Source organism: Cupressus sempervirens, chromosome 8, assembly GCF_028749045.1.
Source record: "Cupressus sempervirens isolate cs-2001-9-10 chromosome 8, ASM2874904v1, whole genome shotgun sequence".
Lineage (NCBI taxonomy): Eukaryota > Viridiplantae > Streptophyta > Pinopsida > Cupressales > Cupressaceae > Cupressus > Cupressus sempervirens.
In genome coordinates this window covers 436022954-436044757 of record NC_143125.1, presented here as the reverse complement: position 1 = coordinate 436044757, position 21804 = coordinate 436022954, and positions in this window count along the sequence as shown.

Here is a 21804-nt window from a genome sequence, read left to right as displayed (position 1 = left end):
GCAGTCATCCATCAGTAAATTGTCATCTATATTGGTCAAAATAATGAAGGAGGTGTAGGAGTAAATCAAAATACTTGATGTTTTGAATCCCAAATTGAGTGGGTGGCTTCATATTTCAATGCTTTTATACCCAAAGTCACTATTACACATTGTCTTAAGAGACACATGATTTTAGAGGCAAGACTTGGATGCAGAGTGGGACCCTTTGACCAGTCTAGATTGGAGGGAAATATTGAGCTAGTACGTAGACCAAAATGATGATGTTACATTGATGACTAGTGTAATTTGACAAAATAGAAGCAAACACATGGATTGAGTTGGATGAATTTGAAAGTGACACATGGCAAAGGCTTTTGGACCTAGCATGCTTCCTGAGGTGTTGACATGGTAGATTGTGACATATTTTACATCACTCTATCATGATGATGTGGAACCATGCTAAGGTGTCATGCAAAATAGTGACTAATGACATGGTAGGCTAACATGGTGCAATGATATGTCACTACCAACTAGATGCTAACATGGACTAGGGTGCTATGTGTTGTGACATCACTATGTCACAATAACATGGCACCATGCTAACTGGGTTACTGAAATGGCAACCACCATGTGGAAAAATAGAGGACCAATGGGATAGTAACACATGGCACCTAGGTGGTAGGTGTCAGATGACTAAGCAAGTAATGGACCAATCTTGTGTTGACATGTGTCAAAGATAGACAAACTAAGTTGACCCAGATTGGTAACTAAGGGAAAATTTTAAAAATGTAGAAATTTTATTATTTTACTATTTCCTCCAAAAATCATGTTTACATCTTTTTTGAATTTAAAAGGGATATAATCTAAAGTTTTGACTTTAGAACATGTTAAATTTTTTCATAAGATTTAAAATGTAGAATGTAGACCTGAAACCCATGACAGCAGCTAGATTTTCAAAATGGGATTCTTGACATTTCTAACAAGTGAGTATAGTAGTATTATATACCCTCAAAATTAGGATAGAATGAAATTTCTATTTTTGGAGATTATTTTCACATAGGAGGGCATTGGTTCAAGTTATGTGAGGATTTGTCTTAGGTTCCCAATTTTTAGTTTCATTCAATTGGGGTAGTTTAGATTTGATTTCCAGTGAAATGGTGAACTAAATCAACATAAAAGGAAACATGAATGTAGTTAGGGAAAAATTTTGTCACATCCAAGTTAGCTAAATGGAGGTTTTCACAGCATTTTAGATATTTTGGCAACATAAGGGTTTTCATTATTGAGAAGAGATATTTTCAAGTTTGTTACAAAATAATGATGAAAATCATATCAAATTTCATGGGTAGAAAGATGAAAGATGTTTTACAAAAGAAAGGAATGAAGATTCAAGTGGACACATGTCATCTCTAGGTTAGATCTAGGAATTTTAATCCTTTCCTATATCTTTATCTTTTCTCATTCATTGTAAGGGTTGGTAGTTTTCACTATGAAACTAGTTGGTTCCAATTTATCTATGAGACCAAATTGTTAGATCTAGAGTTTTGATTCCACCACATTATTCAACATATTTCTCTTGTATGAATAGCAATAGTTAAGCTAATATAGCTAGTCCTAATCTATTTAGTGGTTTTATGAATTGTTTGCATGCATCTGAATGTATAGTTTCAAAGAAATGAATACAAATATGTAGGAATCTCTTAGTTTCATTATGATTCTCATCTCCTATCTCTATAATATGCAATTTTTTATGGTTTAGGGGAAAAGAACTTAGATCCATTTGCATCCCTATAAGATTGTATGTCTAATATGTTTTGCTATTAAAACAAAGGGCCAAGTAAATGCTTGATGTATTTGATAGGGTTGTTGGTTATTTGAATAGGATACTTCATGAGAATGAAATCTTTATGGAAACTAATATTTGATTCACAAAGTGATAAGATAGTCTGATAGCTTGATGTATGAAATATGTCACTGGTATTACAGATGTATGTGTGTGATTTGTGGAACTACCCAATAGATAAGGCATTGATCAGCTATAGGATCAACATGTTCTTACTATTTCATATTTGGGGATTTCTTGAAATCAACATCATTAATCAAATATCTTTCCCTTTCATGTTGAAGAGCTAAAAGGATGCCCTCACTTAGTGTATCAATTTCTATGGCCATATTATTAGCTATTTCATGTTTGGGATCTTTTCATAAGTGTTAGAAGATTAAGGGTTTTATTTACTTTGTTATATTCAAGTGTATGTTTTAGCATTGGTACCATATAAGTGAATCTAAGGTCCATCCACCTAGGTTTTCCAGAGCCCAAAGTAGAAGAAGGGTCTAGCCTTGTAGTTGGCCCAATGTCTAAAAGGGTATGTTGAAAATGGGTAGTAGATACCCCTAGACGTATCATGTTCTCATTAGGATAATTTGAAATTGTGTTGTTTCAAAACACCAACACATTGATCACTTAACATTTGAATAGCTCAACATGTACCATTTGCTCAACACTTGAGTGACTTGACACTTACTAGTTATTGTCACTCAATATATACTATCTGACAACTGATGCTCATCATGTATTACTTGTCTGGCATAACTGAGTAAATGACTTAAGTATATTGTCACTCATATTTCAAAATAAATCTAAGATTAACAATCTCTCCCTTTAACATGAGTCAAAAAAATACTTGGTCATGCATGAATAACTCTAGCATTTCAAGCATAACTCAAATAATATCCATTTACATAAAAAACACCAAAACACCAAAATTTTGCAAAAAAGTTATGGTTCATCAATCATACCTCAAAATTCAATAACTCCCCCTAAGTTTATTGTGTTGTTTTGTATCTATATCAATATCATTCCTCCTACCGAGTAAATTTGCATTAGCTAATCTGGATACTCTATTTTCTCAAAAATAGTAGCTCCCCAAAAAAATATTATGTCTCCATCATCTCTCCCATACTTATTTCTCCCCTTTTTTGACACTTATGTCAAAGGTTTATACACTAATAGTATGTTTGTCCAAAAAAAATTTGTGCAACTCAAGCATTCTTTTGAAACCAACATCCTAATTGTCACAAACTACCTCTAATGATTTGATTTGGTTAGCTAGCTCTATAGCAAGGTGAACTAAGCCTTCATCAGTAGAAAGATCTAGATTGTTCTTCATGAGTGTTTTAGTAAAAGCTAGCTCCTTGTACAATATCTTCATTTGTGGAGTCAAGATAGACTGGATGCTGATTAGTTTAGCCTTAATGTTTTCTTCATCTATTTCTAGCACTACTGACTAAATCTAGGAATTTAGGAAATTCCTAAAATGTTTCTCACTTTGGGTTGGAGACTTTGGTAGAGTTATACCAAATGATTGTATATGACTCTCCAAACTCAATATATGGCTCCAAATTTCCTGTGTGAAGAGTGTTGGATTGCATAATTTAGTGTACAAAAAGAAAATGTTCTCTAGTACCTTCTTCAAACTATCAATTTTGGTTACTAACTCAATCTATGATAGTGCAATAGTACTTGATATCTTTTCATTGACCTTATTCTAAAACTTTTTCTTAGATCATGCAAATAATTTCTCATTAGAATCCAAGTTCATGTTATTGACCTTCTCTACTAAGATAGTTAGCTACTTTATGATAGGTTTGGTTTCCTCATGTGGTGGCCAATAAAAAGCATCAAGAAAGATTTCCTTGATATCTAAAAAAGCTTTCTTCCACCAATGCTCCCTTTTAAGTAGTTCTTTTTCCTTTTTCATTCGAAGAACATTCTGTAGCATGTCCATCTATTCAATAGTGATTTTTTCAAGATTAAATTTTGATAACTCAATCACTTTTTCCAAGTTCACATCACCAAATGATGTAACTTCAGCTATCTTGGATGTGCTTGGACTTAGCCTAGATGATTGTAGGGGTATAGCTTCTATACTTGGCCTATGAAGAGCTTGACTTGGAGGAGTAGTAGTTTATAGTAAAGTTACTAGTGTTTGTATTGCAAGTTGCTCCTTAGGTTTTGTAGTCATACCTAGCTCTTTAGTCATACTCTTTGCATGCTCTTTATTCATAGATGCATCTTGATCTTGTGTTCTAGGTGTAGGAGTAGCATCCTATCCTATTTGTGCTTGAGTTCCTATATTCTCTTCTATGTCATCTTTCTACTCTTCAACTATCTCATCCTTGTCATTTTCTTTTTCCTTTACATTGACTGAGATTGGAGAATTTTGTACGAATGTATTGATAGTGGAATTAGCTGTCTCCTTCCTTTGATATATTGTAATAGGTAGTGTAGTAGGTATTATGGGGAATTAAGGAGGGGTTATATATGCCTCTTTTATCTAAACTTTCTTCCTTGCACATGTTTTCTTTGCCTTCTCAATTTAATCAAAACTAACCAGTACAAGATTATTACATAGTTTGGCTTGGGTATTGGATTCTACTAGCATCTTCTTCAAATCTTCCACTATAAGGGGATTGATGTTCTAAGTGACAATATGAGAAAAATTTGTTATTCAACTCATGTGGAGGACTTGCACTCAACAATAGTGTATTTTATGCACTTTGTTCTATCTATTGCTCATCCTCAGCTGGTACCTATGTATCTTTATGTGGTTCCATGCCTTCCTCAGGTGCAATTGTCTTAGTGTCAAATGTGGTAACCTCAATTACTTGTTTTTGTCCATCTTTTTCCTCACCTACCTCAATAGGTGTCTACACTATTACCTTGGGTGTTGTCAAACCATATAATGATTTCTAAATATGAGTACTCTTCTATAAAACATCCTCAATAAATTATTCTACATTATGCTAAATGCTATATAATTGGTACAAATTTCCCTTTATTTCTCTTTATTGCTTGTTCCATTGTTTCCCTATCTAATTTTGGCATCACTTGGGCAAGTGTAGTCTCTTTGGTTTATCTTTCTATAATGAGACTATATTACCACTTCTACTAAACTCTATTAGATAATTCCTTTGGTAGGGAGTTGGTAATTTCAATTGGAGTTTGTTTGAATGTTTCCATCGTGGAATATATTGACTCCTCTACTTGGTTCATCTCAACTTTTCCAAGTTTATCAAATTCAATAGTGTGATACCAAATAAATCAACATTATTCCTTATGTTCTCACATATATTGTCTAAATCTAAGAAAGGATGGTGACTTACCACTTTGAATTCACTATTGTCATCAAATTCAATCCTCTCTTCATCAAATTTAGCTAGAGCTATGTACTTTCTCTTTGGTCTCTTCTCGAGATCCTCTTCTTTGCTAGCTAATCTAGCCCTCTTATCTTTTGGATTTTCTATCTCTTGAGAATTTTTGGTAGTATCCCTTGTTTTAGTTCAAGTTTCTTGAACTATAGGCTTAGGTTTTACAACCTTTCTTGGTTTGCTAATAGTTGGGGATTTGGTATTCCTCTTCTTTATCTTAGATGCTTCATTGGATTCTTGTTCCTCAACATCTTCTTCAATTTCTACCTCTTCTGCTTGATCTTCTCCTTGACATTGAGTTAAGGCTAGTGGTGTTTGAGTAGGTATATCTTCTTCTTCTTCTTCATTTTCCTCTACTCTTTCACCAAATTTCTACTTAAGGTTCTTGACAATCTTATTTTCCTTTCTTATGACTAAGGCAATCTTCAAATCCATCATTATTTTAGATTTTTCCACATCATAATTCCCAAAGGTAGTAGCCTTAGCATCTAAATCTTCTATAAGTAATGCTATGATTGTTGCAGAGGCTTCATCCACATTCATCTCATAGCCTAGTGGCCTTAGCCACTTTACCTTTGGAATAACAACTTGAACATATGTAAAATCAATGTTAACTAGAAAGAAACCATCATTGAAATGTTTATCAACTAGTGAAATTGGTATCCTCGATCTTTTCTTCACTGATTGCTTGAAATATTCAAAGTAGCTTGTCATAACAGACTCAAAGTTGTTTCCATGTTGCTCAATAAATTCACCTATCTACATTGCAATGGATCTATTTTTTTTCCATGCAATTTTACCAAAAGTAGGAAATGTATTTTGTATATAAAAGATTATTGATACAAGAAGTGAACCAAATTTACATTATGCAGTCTTGGCCTTCCTTATTGCTCACAAAATTTCTAACAATTACTACATCTATAACTCAACAAGGTCATAGGTATGATCTTTCTTAACTATTTTATAGCCCATGTTAACAAAAATACATGGTACACTATTGAGCCTACTAGATTGATAGAATTTGTGTGATATTATCTATTGACACAATTGATTAATTGTGTATTGTCTTTGATGTTACACAAAATGTCATATCAGTACTAGTTAGTATATGTAGAGTTCACTTAGGCATTGAAGATAGTTTTCTATGTCTACCTAGTGTTCCAGAGTTTGCCTAGTTTAGAAAAGAGTATCTACCAAGTTTAGTCAGGTGCCAATAGAAAGTTTGCATAAGATGAGTGTTAATTGAGCTCACTCAGTTACCAAAGGAACTTTACAAGTATGTAGTGTTGACTAAGTTCACTTGATTAACAATAGAAAATCATTTCTAAGTTAGTGTCTACCATGCAAGGTCGGCTAATGAAAGATGTTCTTATTTTGGCATATTAAGTTCAATTGATTTATTTCTTGGTTCTAGCTGACTGAAGAGATGAATATTAAATATTTTAAGTTATATTCTAGATGACTTGACAATATGAAAGATATAAATATAAGGTCAAGTTGAGATTTATAATGTGTGAATGCATGGAAAATAATTGAAGATTTAATGATGCTAAGAGGAAGTGAATCAAAAGGATAAGTAGAATATCTTTGTGGAGTTGAAAAGATATATTTGATCAAGAAGGATCATTCATACAAGCCATAATTAAGATCTATAATCAAAAATTTAGTTGCATCCAAATTAGCTCATCTCATTGTTACTCTCTAACCATTGTAGTAGTGATCTAAATCTCTTAATAGAGTTGGCTTAATAGCTATTTGTAAATCCTCTAACAAGGTGACATTTCTATTGAATTGTCCAAAAATCTCTAACAAGGCCACTCCTAACAGGGTGATTAAATCCTCTAATAGGGTCACACCTAATATTTTGTTTTGTAACCTTTAATAGGGTTGGTTCCTAATAGGGCTCACTTTAGAAGAGTGAAAATTAGTAACTAGTTGCAATTGATGGTTTTTCTAAAATTGATTTTCCATGTTAAATCTTGGTGTCTAATGTATTCAAGCTATTTCTCTTATGTGTTTGCAAAAAAGTTAAAAGTAATATTAATCATAGATAACATCTTAATATTTTCACGTTAATTATTTTTTAAGCATTTTAAGTGTTTACTGAGTTACAAAATTTTTCTGTGTATTTGTCGAGCATCAACAATGTTCAATTTTTAGAATTTATTTTGTATTGAAATCTAAGGGATCTAGGATTTATTTTAGTGGTAACTGATTCACCCCTCCCCTATTAGCCACTCCTCTTATATTTCCAATAATTGGTATTAGAGCTTTTGGTGCTTGTAGAGAAGGTTTTAAGGATCTATGCTAAAGATCGAGATGTCCTACAAAAGAGACATTCCCAAGTTGAACTGAGACAAATTTGCATCATGACAAGGACTTATGCATTTACATCTAGCAACTATTAGTGATTCAAGTTGTAAGTATCTTGATATTGAATATAAGACTCCTACTAGAACATTATCAATTGAAGATATTTCTTAAAATAAAAGTCATAACATCATGATGATTGACATTGCATCTACTCTTAATTATGCTAAATTTGATGAAATAAAAGGCTATACTATAGCTCATGAAATTTCAATCAAACTAAAAGACATATATGGAGGAGATGAAAATGTAAGAAGATCCAAAGCTGAAAGTCTTATAGGGAAATTTGATCAGATGAAGATGAGAGAAAATGAAAACGTTGCAAAATATGTTGAAAGAATCAAAGAAAGTGTGAGTGCAATCAAAGCATTTGGAGGAGACATTGATGAAAAAAAAAAAATAAGAAAGGTACTCAAAACTCTTCTTACCATCTCTTTAGTTAGAGTATCTGTTATTCAATAAATGAGATGTGATCCAAGTAGCACTATGACTTTGGATGCTCTAGTTGGAAGATCAATAGCTTTTGAGTTGGTTAACTATGACAACTATTTTCCAAGTTCCAAAGGTATTGAGTCTACATTTGAAGGAAAACTCTCACTCAAGAAAAAGAGTAAGAAATCAAAGGCCAATCAATCAAGAAGAGAATAAGAAGAGGAAGAAATTTTTGATAGTAATCTTGAAGTTGTTGAAGCCCTACTTGGAATCAAATATTCCAAGAGCAAAGGAAAGTACAAAGGTAAGATTCAACTAATCTACTTTTCTTGTGAAGAAGTTGGTCACATTGTTGCAAGATGCCCAAAAAAAGAAAACAAGGATGAAAATAAAAGTAATAATTACAAAGGCAACAAGAATTCAAGAACTACAAGGACTACAAGGACAAAGGTAAAAAATCTTATTTTATGGCTAAAGATTCTAATAAAAGTGAAGATGAAATGGAATATATTATTGTAAAAGATGAATCTAATGATGAAGCAAATAAAATGGCACTTATTTCTCATGTTAACCAAAATGATAAATGGATTATTGATCGTGGTTGCTCACATCATATGATTGGAGGAAAAAAAAGTTTGAACACATGGAATATTATGATGGTGGTAGTGTGAGATTTGGAAACAATGAAACTTGTTGCATAAAAGGAAAATGATGTATCTCATTAACCAATGAACTTAGATGTGACAATACTTATTGGGTTAAAGGACCAAAGCATAATCTAATAAGTGTGGCATAGTTGAATAACATTGGATTCAAGGTAGAATTAATGAATGGGAAGGCCAAACCATTGGATGGAAAAGGAAATCTAGTTGGATCAGGTAAACAAATAGAAGGTAACCTATTCTATCTCAATCTTAGTGCAAAGTTATGTTATATTGCTCAACTAGAAGAAGTCTGGTTATGGCACAGAAGATTATGTCATGTAAACTTTTATAGCCTGATTAAGATAAGAAAACATATAAGAGTAAGAGGTATTCCTCGCTTGAGAAAACTTGATATGGGTCTATGTAAATTTTATCAAATTGGTAAGATGGGAAAGACTAGTTTGAAAAGCAAGAACTATCATTCTGAAGAATTCTTAGAGCTTGTGCATACAGACTTATGTGGACCTATTGGAATAGGCAGTTATAGCGGAGATAAGTTTTTCATTCTTTCTATTGATGATTACTCTAGAATGATGACTGTAATATATCTAAAAGAAAAATTTGAAGCTTTTCAAAAATTCAAGTGGTATCTGGCAAGAGTAGAAAAAGAAACTGGAAAGAGCTTGAAATACTTGAGATCAGATAGAGGTGGTGTATTCATCTCCAATGAATTCTGCATTAAAAAAGAAATTAAAAGACAAGTATTAGCCCCTAGTAGACCTCAACAAAATAGCATAGTTGAAAGAAGGAATAGATCCATCATGGATTGTTCAAGAAAATTGATGATAAAAAAGAATGTTGCAATCAAATACTAGAAGGAAGCAATCAGAACTATAGTACACACCTTAAACAAAGTACAGCTGAAGAAAGAGTCAAATCAAACTCCTTATGAACAATGGTATGGCTACAAACCTAATGTAAGTTTCTTGAAAGTATTTGGCAGAAAATGTTATATCTTGAAAGAGTCTGGGAAAGGTAAATTTGATGTCAAAGGTGACAAAGGTATATTCCTAGGATACTCCTATAGAAGTAAAGCATACAAGTGTTTGAATTTATCTACTCATAAAATCATAAAAAGTGCACATGTGAGAATAGATGAGTTTGTAGAAAAATGTGAGGAGGAAAGCAACAAAGAGCTTGAGGATTACAAAAGATTTGTTTTTTATGAACCTAATACCCTACCAAATCTATCTAAAAGAAAGGAGGCTTCATCTCTTAAGTCCCAAAAATCTCTAACAGCTACCAAGTTGTAGACAATGAAACTTGAGTCATGATCTGAAGGACTCAAGTCACAATTAGAGGCTACCAAGCTAATACAAGATAAAATTGAGTCTAATGGACCTAAGTCATAGATAATGGGACCCGAGCTTGATACTAAATTTCATGATGAAATTAGTGAAACACACTCCAAATCCAAATAACTTGTGTTAGCAAAATATGACAAAAGACATCATGCACCTGATCAAATCATTAGAGACAAATTAGATGGAACAATGACAAGAAAAAAATTGAAAGGTACATGTTTACTTGCTAAATTTGAACTTAGAAATGTTAAAGTTTCTTTTGATAATGAAGGTTGGATTGAAGTAATGAATGAAGAGATTGAACAAATAGAGAAGAACAAAACTTTGACTCTTGTTCCTAGACCCAAGGATAAAAATGTAATTGGCATAGAATGGATATTTAGAATTAAGCTAAATGAAGATGGGGAAGTTTCCAAAAACAAAGAAAAGTTAGTACGTAAAGGCTATTCTCAAGAAGAAGGTATTGATTATGGTGAAAAATTTTCTCCTATTACAAGGTTAGAAGGTGTTAAAATTTTACTAGCATATGTAGTACATAGAAGATTTAAAGTTTATCAAATAGATGTAAAATCTACATTTTTGAATGGAATTCTTTATGAGAAAGTCTACATTGAATAGCCTAAAGGTTTTTTAGATCCTATCAAAAGAAACATGGTTTGGAAATTACACAAGACATTATATGGTCTCAATCAATCTCCTAGAGCTTGGTATGAAAGACTTCATAACTACTTGGTACAGTTTTGTTTTCAAAAAACAAATTATAATAGTAGTTTGTATATCAAAGAAGGAATAGACAAAAAGATTGTGTTGGAAAAAATATTCATTGATGATACTTTCTTCATAGGGAATGATGACTTGTGCAAGGCATTTTTAGAAGAAATTAGTGAAAAATTTGAGATGTCTATGTTTGGAGAGATAAAATTCTTTGTTGGATTACAGATCTAGCAGAAGAAAGATGTTATCTACATTACTCAATCTAAATATCTCAAGGATATACTAAAGAAATTTAAATGGAAGATTCAAGACCACTTGGAACCCCTATGTCTATTGGACATAAAATTTCCAAAACTAATGATTCCAAAGAGGTAGATTAGACCAAATACAAATCAATGATCGAAAAATTATAGTATGTAGTGCATACAAGGCCTGATATTACATTAGTAGTTGGTATGGTGGAAAAATTCTCAACAAATCCTAAAGAAGATCACATGATGGAAATCAAAAGAATCATGAGATATCTAAAAGGTACTGAACAATATGGTTTATGGTACAAAATAGGAGGCAATTTGGATTTAAAAGTATTTATAGATGCTCACTAGGCAAGAAGTATTGATGATAGAAAAAGCACCAGTGATGGAGCATTCCTTCCTAATAAAAGACTAGTTTCTTGGACAAGAAAGAAATAGAATTCTTTCTCTCAATCCATAGTAGAGGTAGAATATGCAGCAACAATAGTCAATTGTTCTAATATTGTTTGGTTCAAACAACTATTGGTAGGTATGAAGATAGAGATTGAGGATCAAGTAGTTGTATACTATGATAACACCAATGTAATAAATATGTCAAAGAATCTAGTAATGCATACCAAAACAAAACACATTGCTATAAAATATCATTTCTTGAGAGAATTGGTACAAGATAAAGAATTCAAATTGGAATATATGAATACAAAAGAACAAATTGTAGACATATTCACCAAGCCATTACCTAAGGATGCATTTTTGTATTGAAGAGGTAAGATAGGGGTAATTCCCCTAACTGAAGCTCACTAAATGAAGTTTAGTGATGCATCAACTAGAGCATATTGAAGGTCAATCAGTTGGTACAATATTGACAAGGGCATATTGCAAATGAATCAATACTAGAGGTACATTGATATTCACTAAAAAAATTCTTTGGCATGAGATGTCAAAGAGGGAGAAGTTTGCTATCATATCTCATAGAAATTTTGTAAAGATATGTACAAAGGGAGAATGAACGTGGTATGATATCAATGATAAAGTTTTCTATCAGAAGAAGTTGTAGTAGACAAAAATTTTCTAATAGAGGGAGAAACTGAAGGCAAAAATAGTTCACACTGATAGAGGGAGTTCCCATGGATGAGAATTAAAATGAAACTAACAATAATTCCTTACTTTATTCTTTCTCTAAAAATTCCATTGTATTATGACATGTTGTGTTGCCATCAATGCCAAAGAGGGAGATTGCTGATATAATTAATTAATTGTATATTATCTTTGATGTTACACAAAATGTCATATCATTACTAGTTAGTGTATGCCAAGCTCACTCGGGTATTGAAGAAATTTTTTTGTGTCTATTGGCAGTTCTAGAGTTTTCTTAGTTTAGAAGAGAGTATCTACCAAGTTCACTCGGGTGCCAAAGAAAAATTTATGAAAGATGAGTATTAACCGAGCTCACTAGGTTAATGAAGGAAATGTTGGATGGAACTAGTATTAATTGAGTTGACTTAGTTACCAAAAGGCATGTAGTGTTGACCAAGTTCACTTGATTAATACAGGAAAATCATTTTTGAGTTAGTGTCTACTGAGTAGGGTTGGTTAATGAAGGATTTTCTTATTTTGGGATATTAAGTTCAACTAATTTATCTGTTGGTTCTAGCTGACTAAGGGGATGAATATTAATTATTCTAATTTGTATTCTAGCTAACTTGACAATATGAAAGATATAAATATTATATCAAGTTGATATTTAGAAAGTGTGAATGCATGGAGGATAACTAAAGATCTAAAGATGCTAAGAAGAAGTGAATCAGAAGGATAAGTAGAATGTCTTTGTGGTGTTGAAAAGATATATTCGATGAAGAAGAATCAAGTATGCAAGCTAGAAATGAGATCTATAATCAAAAATTTAGTTGCATCCAAATAAAATCATGTCATTTTTACTCGCTAACGATTGTAGCAGTGATCTAAATCTATTAATAGAGTTGGCTTAACAACTATTTTTAAATCCTCTAACAAGGTGACATTTCTATTGAATTGTCCAAAGACCTCTAATAAGGCCACTCCTAATAGGGTGATTAAATCCTCTAATAAGTTCACACCTAATAGTTTATTTTGTAACCTTTAAAAGGGTTGGCTCTTAACAGGGCTCACTTTAAAAGAGTGAAAATAAGAAACTAGTTACAATTGGTAATTTTATCCAAATTAGGTTTCCACATTAAATCTTGGTGTCAAATGTGTTCATATTAATTCTCTTATCTATTTGGAACTAAGTTAAAAGTAATAGTAATCATAGATAACATCTTAATATTTTCATGTTAAGTATTTACCAAGAATTTTCAATGTTTATCAAGTTACAACATTTTTCTTTGTGTTTGTTGAGCATCAGTAGAGTTCAGTTTTCAGAGTTTATTTTGTATTGACATCTAAGGGATATGGGATTTATTTTAGTGGTAACTAACTCACCCCTCCTCTCTTAGTTAATCCTCTTATATTTCCAATAATTATCCTCACTAAAAAATCAATTAGGGGATATGAGATTGTGTCAATTGTCATTCCTTGTTTGTTCCACACTGCCCCTGTATTCTTCTAAATAACTTCATTAGATTCACTTCTCATGGTTTTAGGTTGGTCAAGTGTTGGATACTCTATTACTATGTGTACAATTTTCTTTCTAATTTTTACTATTCCATTATCCAACCATATATAATCATCATGAATTCTACTTAAAACTTAATTTATCCATTTAGTTTTGAAAACATTGGGGAAATCTAGGGCATGGGTTAACCCTTTTCTCTCTATAATTTTATATTCGTCTTTTAACACTCCATTTTCACATAATTTCCCATAGTCTTCCCTTATTTCCATGTCACCTATGCTACCCACCTTGCATGTGTAGCAACATCTCAAATCTTGAATCCTTAAAAATCAAGGTGGTATCATCGATAATGCACCAGATGGATCTTGCTTATAAGCAATATTAGGAATGGCTTTAAAATTTAGTTGTCTGATCTCATGTTTTATCAACTATACATTTAAAAAAATTTATTCTCTTTAACCTTAGGAACTAAAGAACTAGAAACCATTCTAAAAACTAGGGTTTGTAAAAATTCAAAAAACATAGCTCAACACACTATAAACAACTTTGCACATCTACTAAGATAATGTCAAGCAACTATTGACTCATGTTTGCAAATGTTTAGAATGATTTATTTTAATTTTCCTTTTACTTTTTGTATTCTAATTCAAATTTTAATGATGTAAAATGACTAGAAATTGACCAAATAGGCCTTAAAACCTTGCATTTAATGCTTAGTGCTTACATAACTATACGCTCAACTTCAATAGAGATTTTAGCTCACTCAGATTCCATGAAGTTACCTTTTTGCTCAAAAACCACTATGTGCTCGGTCAATACTATCACCTTTGATAGCTCAGAATCAACTAACATTTCACTTGACAACTATAGTGGAACTTTTCATGCTCGTCAGCAACATGAAAATTGACAATACTTAAAGATTTCTTCTAGGTTATAATCAAAATTTGCAACTTTCTTCATGCATATGTAATCTTTTCATAACTAAATCCTTGGAACTAATGTATGCTATGACTTTAAGATATTAGTCCCATACATACCTCTTGATTACTTAATTGGAGGTGGTGTGATCACCTCAGCCATTGTGTGAAGTGATCCCATCTACACTTGATGTGTTGCAATCTTCCTTTCTCTTCCATGTCTTTTTTTATCTCATCTCTAACATTTTCAACATTTTTCCTTTCCTTTGCCTTTGTTGAACTCACTGCTTGGTTCCTTTGACCTTGTTGGAAAATTCTTTCTTATGTGACTAGTCTTCAAATATCTAAACATGTAGTTTGACACAACCATCTTTTGTAGTCACTTCTAAAATGTGTTCTTATGCAATTTTCAGCAACATGTCCATACTCTTGGAAATATTGACAACTATACCTAGTATTACAATCCCAATTATAAGAGTTTCCATTGTTCTTTACCTTTGTCTACTTGTTTGATGACCATTTAGGCTAGGATCTGCACTCATATGCTCTATGTCCATACTTCTGATAGTTATAGAAGTTTCCTTCAAATAGTTTTGTGCTTATGGTCTTAGTTCTAAATTCATGTCCCTAATGTCCTTGTTTGTTGCATTTGTACCAATGACCCATGAACATTTTCTTAGAATTATGATTTGTGGTCTTTCTTCTACAAACATTTGTAATATGACCTATCTTACCATAATTATGACAAGTAGGTTTGGAGTTTTTAGCTTTCTTACTTCTTTCTTCAACAATTTTGGATGATTCTCCTTCCTTAGTACTAGTGTAACCCAATACAAAAGTATCATTGTTTGATCTAGGGGATCTCATCAATTACTCAAAGTACTTGATGGATTCACTAGGTTTATTTAAACTTCTAGCAAATTATTTTTCTCTTTCTAGATCCTTTCTCAATTGTTCATTCTACAATTTTAGTGTGGTGATCTCAATATCCTTTCCATTTAGTTCATGATTGGAAATCTTCATTTGACTCAATGTTTCAATTGCATGTTAGCAATATTATTTACTAGTGTAGAGGCACCTAAATTTCAAGAAGACAAAGATATAAAAGCTAGAGAAGCCATTTGTAATAAGTTGTCAAAGGAGGTCTTAATATGATAAATAATGTAAAAATGTTTATTTAATTGGTGAATGGATCTATTGACAGCCATCTAAAGTCATTTGAGTCATAATGTTGGTCTAGGTTGGGTTTGTATGAAAGTTGAAATGTAAAAATGCATAAAACGTTATCAAGAATGCAAAAGGGTCAAAAGAATGTGAAGGGTTAGTTTAAAAGGTGGTTTGGAAGTTATAACCAACCAAAAATATATAAAACTGTATGTAAGGTCGAACCAAAGCATGAATGAAAGGAATAGATATATTTTGAAACAAATTTGGTAATATTTTGAGTTGTTATTTTGATTGGTTTTCAGTTTTAGTGTTGGTTCCAGGTTTTGTACGACCATGTACAGCTTGGAAACCATGTAAATTTTGTATATTTGGATAGAGAAGTGAATAAAATTTCTTTTGGATTTCGTTTGAATTTGTTTCATTTAGAAATGAAGAAGTTATGCAGGTTTTCGCAAAGCTTGTAATTTGCAGATTTGAGAATGATCAACTATAGTCAGATTGAAACGTTTGGTACAGGAATATTTTGGAAAATAAAGACCTCTAAAAATATTCATTGGAAAGATGCATGAATTAAATTTCATTTCCTTTTCGTTTGGGTTGTTTTTATATAGATTTGTGAAAGTTATGAAGATTTAAGTGAAAACTGGTTTTTAAATGCCTTCAATGGTGTTGCAGGCAAATATTTGTGCTTATACATTGATTTATGTATTGGATAAAATAATGTACTACATATTTTAAAACTAGACTCACAAATGGATGGTTTGGAATTGGTTTGGGGTTATTTGAATTTATTTTGTGAACGTTATGTGATGACCTAGGAAGGGTTACCAGTTTTGTTTCTGGTTTATGATAGAGAAAATGGGTCTTGGTTAAGAGTACATAATTTATAATATAATTATTGGATTGGTCTCAGATTTTGATATGTTATAGAATTACTAATTTTGAACAATTACTCCAAAAGGTTTTTCAAGAAGACGTTTAGAACAGAAGTTATGAACAATGGAATCAGACATAGCAATCTGATTGTGTGAGTGAAGATTTTGTCTTTATTGGTGTATAATGTCAGGGTTCTTTGTTGTAATCTTTGAGATGTTCTTGGTTTCTTGAGGGTGTAACAGCCTATTGTGAATCCCTTGAGTTGAACTAAGATTCCTTGAAGATAAATACAGAGGGCTCTGCATCAGATTGGTATAAGAGCTCAGAAGATTCTGAGCGTATAGATGGAAGATGATCTACACCAGGCAGTGTTGGGTTGTTTTGGATTCTTATTTTGAGGTTTGTGGTTGCAGAATGGTGGTAGTTCACTTGTTGCAATGGGTGGACAAGAGAGGTCTACCAAAGGATCATAGGAGATGATCCAGGGCCAGAGAGGATGGTCCTTTGTGTGTTGCCAATAGACTGGGGAGAGAGGCATGATGGGACTCCCAGGTGAGGGACAAGAGGTTGTGATGCAGCATGGAGGAGTGGACTGAGGAATGAGAAGCACCATAGAGGCAACCAGCATAACTCCATTGATGGGAGTCATTAGTGAAAGAGATAGGAAAGTGGAGGAGGCACCAATCCAGTGATGATGGTGAAGAGGCAAAGGAAAAGATGAGGATTTTGATCTAATATTTTTTCTTGTAGGTTATTGATTCCACGTTTCCAAGGAACTTGGAAACTTTTCAAGGTTGGGATTATGGTGCAGAGGCACCTAAATTTCAAGAAGACAAATATATAAAAGCTAGAGAAGCCATTTGTAATAAGTTGTCAAAAGAGGTCTTAATATGATAAATAATGTAAAAATGTTTATTTAATTGGTGAAAGGATCTATTGACATCCATCTAAAGTCATTTGAGTCATAATGTTGGTCTAGGTTGGGTTTGTATGAAAGTTGAAATGTAAAAATGCATAAAATGCATAAAACGTTATCAAGAATGCAAAAGGTTCAAAAGAATGTGAAGGGTTAGTTTAAAAGGTGTTTTGGAAGTTATAAACAACCAAAAATCTATAAAACTGTATGTAAGGTCGAACCAAAGCATGAATGAAAGGAATAGATACATTTTGAAACAAATTTGGTAATATTCTGAGTTGTTATTTTGATTGGTTTTCAGTTTTAGTGTTGGTTCCAGGTTTTGTACGACCATGTACAGCCTGGAAACCATGTAAATTTTGTATATTTGGATAGAGAAGTGAATAAAATTTCTTTTGAATTTTTTTTAGATTTTTTTCATTTAGAAATGAAGAAGTTATGCAGGTTTTGGCAAAGCTTGTAATTTGCAGATTTGAGAATGATCAACTATAGTCAGATTGAAACGTTTGGTACAGGAATATTTTGGAAAATAAAGACCTCTAAAAATATTCATTGGAAATATGCATGAATTAACTTTCATTTCTTTTTGGTTTGGGTTTTTTTTATATAGATTTGTGAAAGTTATGAAGATTTGAGTGAAAACTGGTTTTTAAATGCCTTCAATGGTGTTGCAGGAAAATATTTGTGCTTATACATTGATTTATGTATTGGATAAAATAATGGCTTATAGATTTGTAAACTAGACTCACAAATGGATGATTTGGAATTGGTTTGGGGTTATTTTAATTTATTTTGTGAATGTTATGTGATGACCTAGGAAGGGTTACCAGTTTTGTTTCTGGTTTCTGACAGAGAAAATGGGTCTTGGTTAAGAGTACGTAATTTATAATTTGCTTATTGGATTAGTCTCAGATTTGGATATGTTTTAGAATTACTAATTTTGAACAATTCCTCCAAAAGGTTTTTCAAGAAGACATTTATAACAGAAGTTATGAACAATGGAATCAGACATAGCAATCTGATTGTGTGAGTGAAGATTTTGTCTTTATTGGTGTATAATGCCAGGGTTCTTTGTTGTAATCTTTGAGATGTTCTTGGTTCCTTGAGGGTGTACCAGCCTATTGTGAATCCCTTGAGTTGAAATAAGATTCCTTAAAGATAAATACAGAGGGCTCTGCATCATTTACCTCTAATGTTTTCTCTTTCAGTCTATTGATCAAAGTCCTTTTGGCATCTTCAATCATGACATTGTCTTCTTCAACTTTCTTTTTCTGCTCAGTCACCTCACATAGAAATACTAATTAGTCTTCTTGTTTTCTCTTGATATTTCTAACTTCTTCAGTTAGGGTTCCATTCTTTTCTATCAAATATCCAACTCATGGATCAAATTCATTATTGTTTCCATCTACAAAAAATTTAGTAATACCAATCTCTTGGTAGTGTGTGTCATTCTCTTCAATAGCTATTTCCTTTATTCTTTTCAATGATATCTTTAATTAATTTCTTGCTTCATTCAACTAATATAGGGAAAGTTGTATTTCAATCTTCTAGTTCTAAATAGTCTTTCCCAAGTTGTAGAATTCCATTTCCAAGATCTTTCCTCAAAGCTACAAAGCTTTTCTTTATAGAGAACTCAACTCTAGTACCAATTGTTATAAATACAATAGGAAAGTAAACCCTGAGAGGAGGAGGGGTGAATTAGCACTTAAACCTTTCAACCTCAAAAAATATTTACCATACATCCATCCCATAATATATGCATATAACCTAAATACCAAATTAAGCATATACACCCATAACATGAAAGTAAACCATTAACACATGAAGATATTTGGTTACCCAGAAACCATCTAAGGAGAAGGTAAAACTTGGGTGGAGATGATACCCACAAATCTTCACTATTGTAGTAATAAAATGTACCCAATGAAGGTTACAATGACTTGATCATGAAACATGATTTACCTTGTGAAAGGTCTACCTTGTTAAAGGCTTACAAGATTGTTAGATCTTACCTTGTTAAAGGATTTCAACACCTTGTTAAAAGTGTGCTTGGTAAAAGGACTTTAACTTATAATGAAGTAAGCACTCTATTAAAGGATTTACAACAGCCTATCAAGACTACTCTATTAAGAGATTTACCTGATTCACCTATTAAAATGTCTTAGCAATGATCCTTTGGTTAGCACTCTATTGCTTGATGTCAAATCACCTCTCTCCTAATGTATACTTGATCCTTTTTTACCAAATGTATCTCTACTATCTTTTGATTTTTTTCCTCTATTAACCTCTAACTGATTTTGCAGTGTAATTCAAATTATAACTCCTTAGTTAGCATGAAAGCTTTTTTTGTGCATGCAACTTCTATCCTTTCTTCTTACACATTCTCTAAAAGGTTTAGGGTTCATTTTCCTTAAGAAGACCTAAGTGACTTAGGGTTAGGTATGAATCAATGGTACTGATTCACCCATATTGTCACTTAATCCTTCCCTTTTCTAATTGGATGCATGTAATGCATATGGATTCAAAATTAAGATTCATTCTTATCATCAAAGGTCATAAAATAATCCTTAAGTCAACTTAAAAATGGTTTAGATACAAGTTTGTGTCATTACAAACAACTATGTCAAAACTATATAACTTGGAACTTGAAGTCCCTAATGCTCGACATCAACTACAACTTCAATGTTGTAACTCAACCTTTGAATAACTCATCATCCACTGATCACTTGACATCTGAATAGCTTGGCGCATACCATTTTCTTGACACTTGAGTGACTCAGCACTTACTAGTTACTGTTGCTCAACATATACTATCTAACAACTTCTGCTCAGCATGTATTACTTGTTTGTCATGAACTAAGTAAATGACTTAATTATATTTTCACTTGTATGTCAAAACCAATCTGAGATTAATAGTCCATGAAAAGCTTCAATGGCACCCCAAACCTTACCAAAATGTTCTCTTTGATGAACTCACAAATGACTTTAGAAGTATTTTTCTTGGGAGGCTTGGCTTCTACCCATTTGGTGAAGTAGTTGATAGCAATGGTGATATACAAATGACTAGGAGAAGAGGGAGGATTGATTGGTCCAATAATTTCAATTCTCTACTTCTAAAAGGGGCCTTCAATTACAACCAATTTTAGAGGCAGAGTAGCCAATTAAGGTTTACCAGAGAACATTATACACTTCTCACATTTTTCCACCCACATATATGCATCTTTGAACATGCTAGGCCAAAAGTAACATTACCTCAAAATATTTTATGTTGTGACTGTAGATGAGAAATTCCCACCACATGCCTCATTGTAGAAAGCTTGAACCAATCTTTATTGTTGGGGTTATCCACGTATCTCAAGAAGGTTCCACTTATTGTTCTCTTATATAGTTGGTCATCATATATGACATACTTAGTTGATTTAATCTAGAGGTCTCTTTTTTGTTTGTATGTTAGTCCTTTTGGACAATCCCCATAAGTGAGAAAATAGGCAATGTTGGAGAATGATGGGTCTTGGAGACTGACCATTAGCACTCTTGTCGGTTCATCATCTAGACTTGAATCTTGATTTTTTGCAATTATCTTGCACAAGTCATTCCTATGCACTAGATTTGCTAGCTTATGCTCAATGTCATATTCTTGCACTTTTTCTATCCATGTGCATCTAGTATTACTCGAAGAGGTGTTTTAACTTTGGTATCCTTAATCTAATCGAAATCCATTCTTCCAACATCATTTCATTTGAAGCTTTGATTCCATTCATCATATCAACTATGCATTTGGTGATTTTATAAAAATTAGGGATGAAACATCTTAGAAAGTTCACTTGTATAAAGAATGATTTGACTCCAGATATGCTTCTTGACAAATTCAGCTATTGGATGGCTCTAACACATTCTGGGTCAATCTTGATGCCTTCCTAGGAAAATATATGAGCTAGAAATTTTCCTTTTGTAACATATAAGACTACCTTCTTGGGATTGAGTGAAATCCAATGTTCCCTGCATCTCCTTAGCACTTTCTCCAGGTCCCTTAGGTGATTTTCTCTTTTCTTAGAGTAGATTGTTAGATTGTCAAAGTGTATGATGATGATCTTATCCTTGAGATTAACAAACGAGAAATTCATGGCCCTTTGAAAGGTGGCACCAGAATTAATGAGCCCAAAGGGCATCTTTTTATATGCAAATGTTCTCCAAGGAGTGGTGAACACAATCTTGAATTGATCTTCTTGGTCTACCTAAATTTGGTTGAAACTCAAAAATCCATCTAACATAGACATCATTTCAAAGCCCACCATTATTTGCAAAAGATGGTCCATGTTGGCCAAGGTGTAGTTATCCTTTAGACATGCTTGATTCAAATTCCTAAA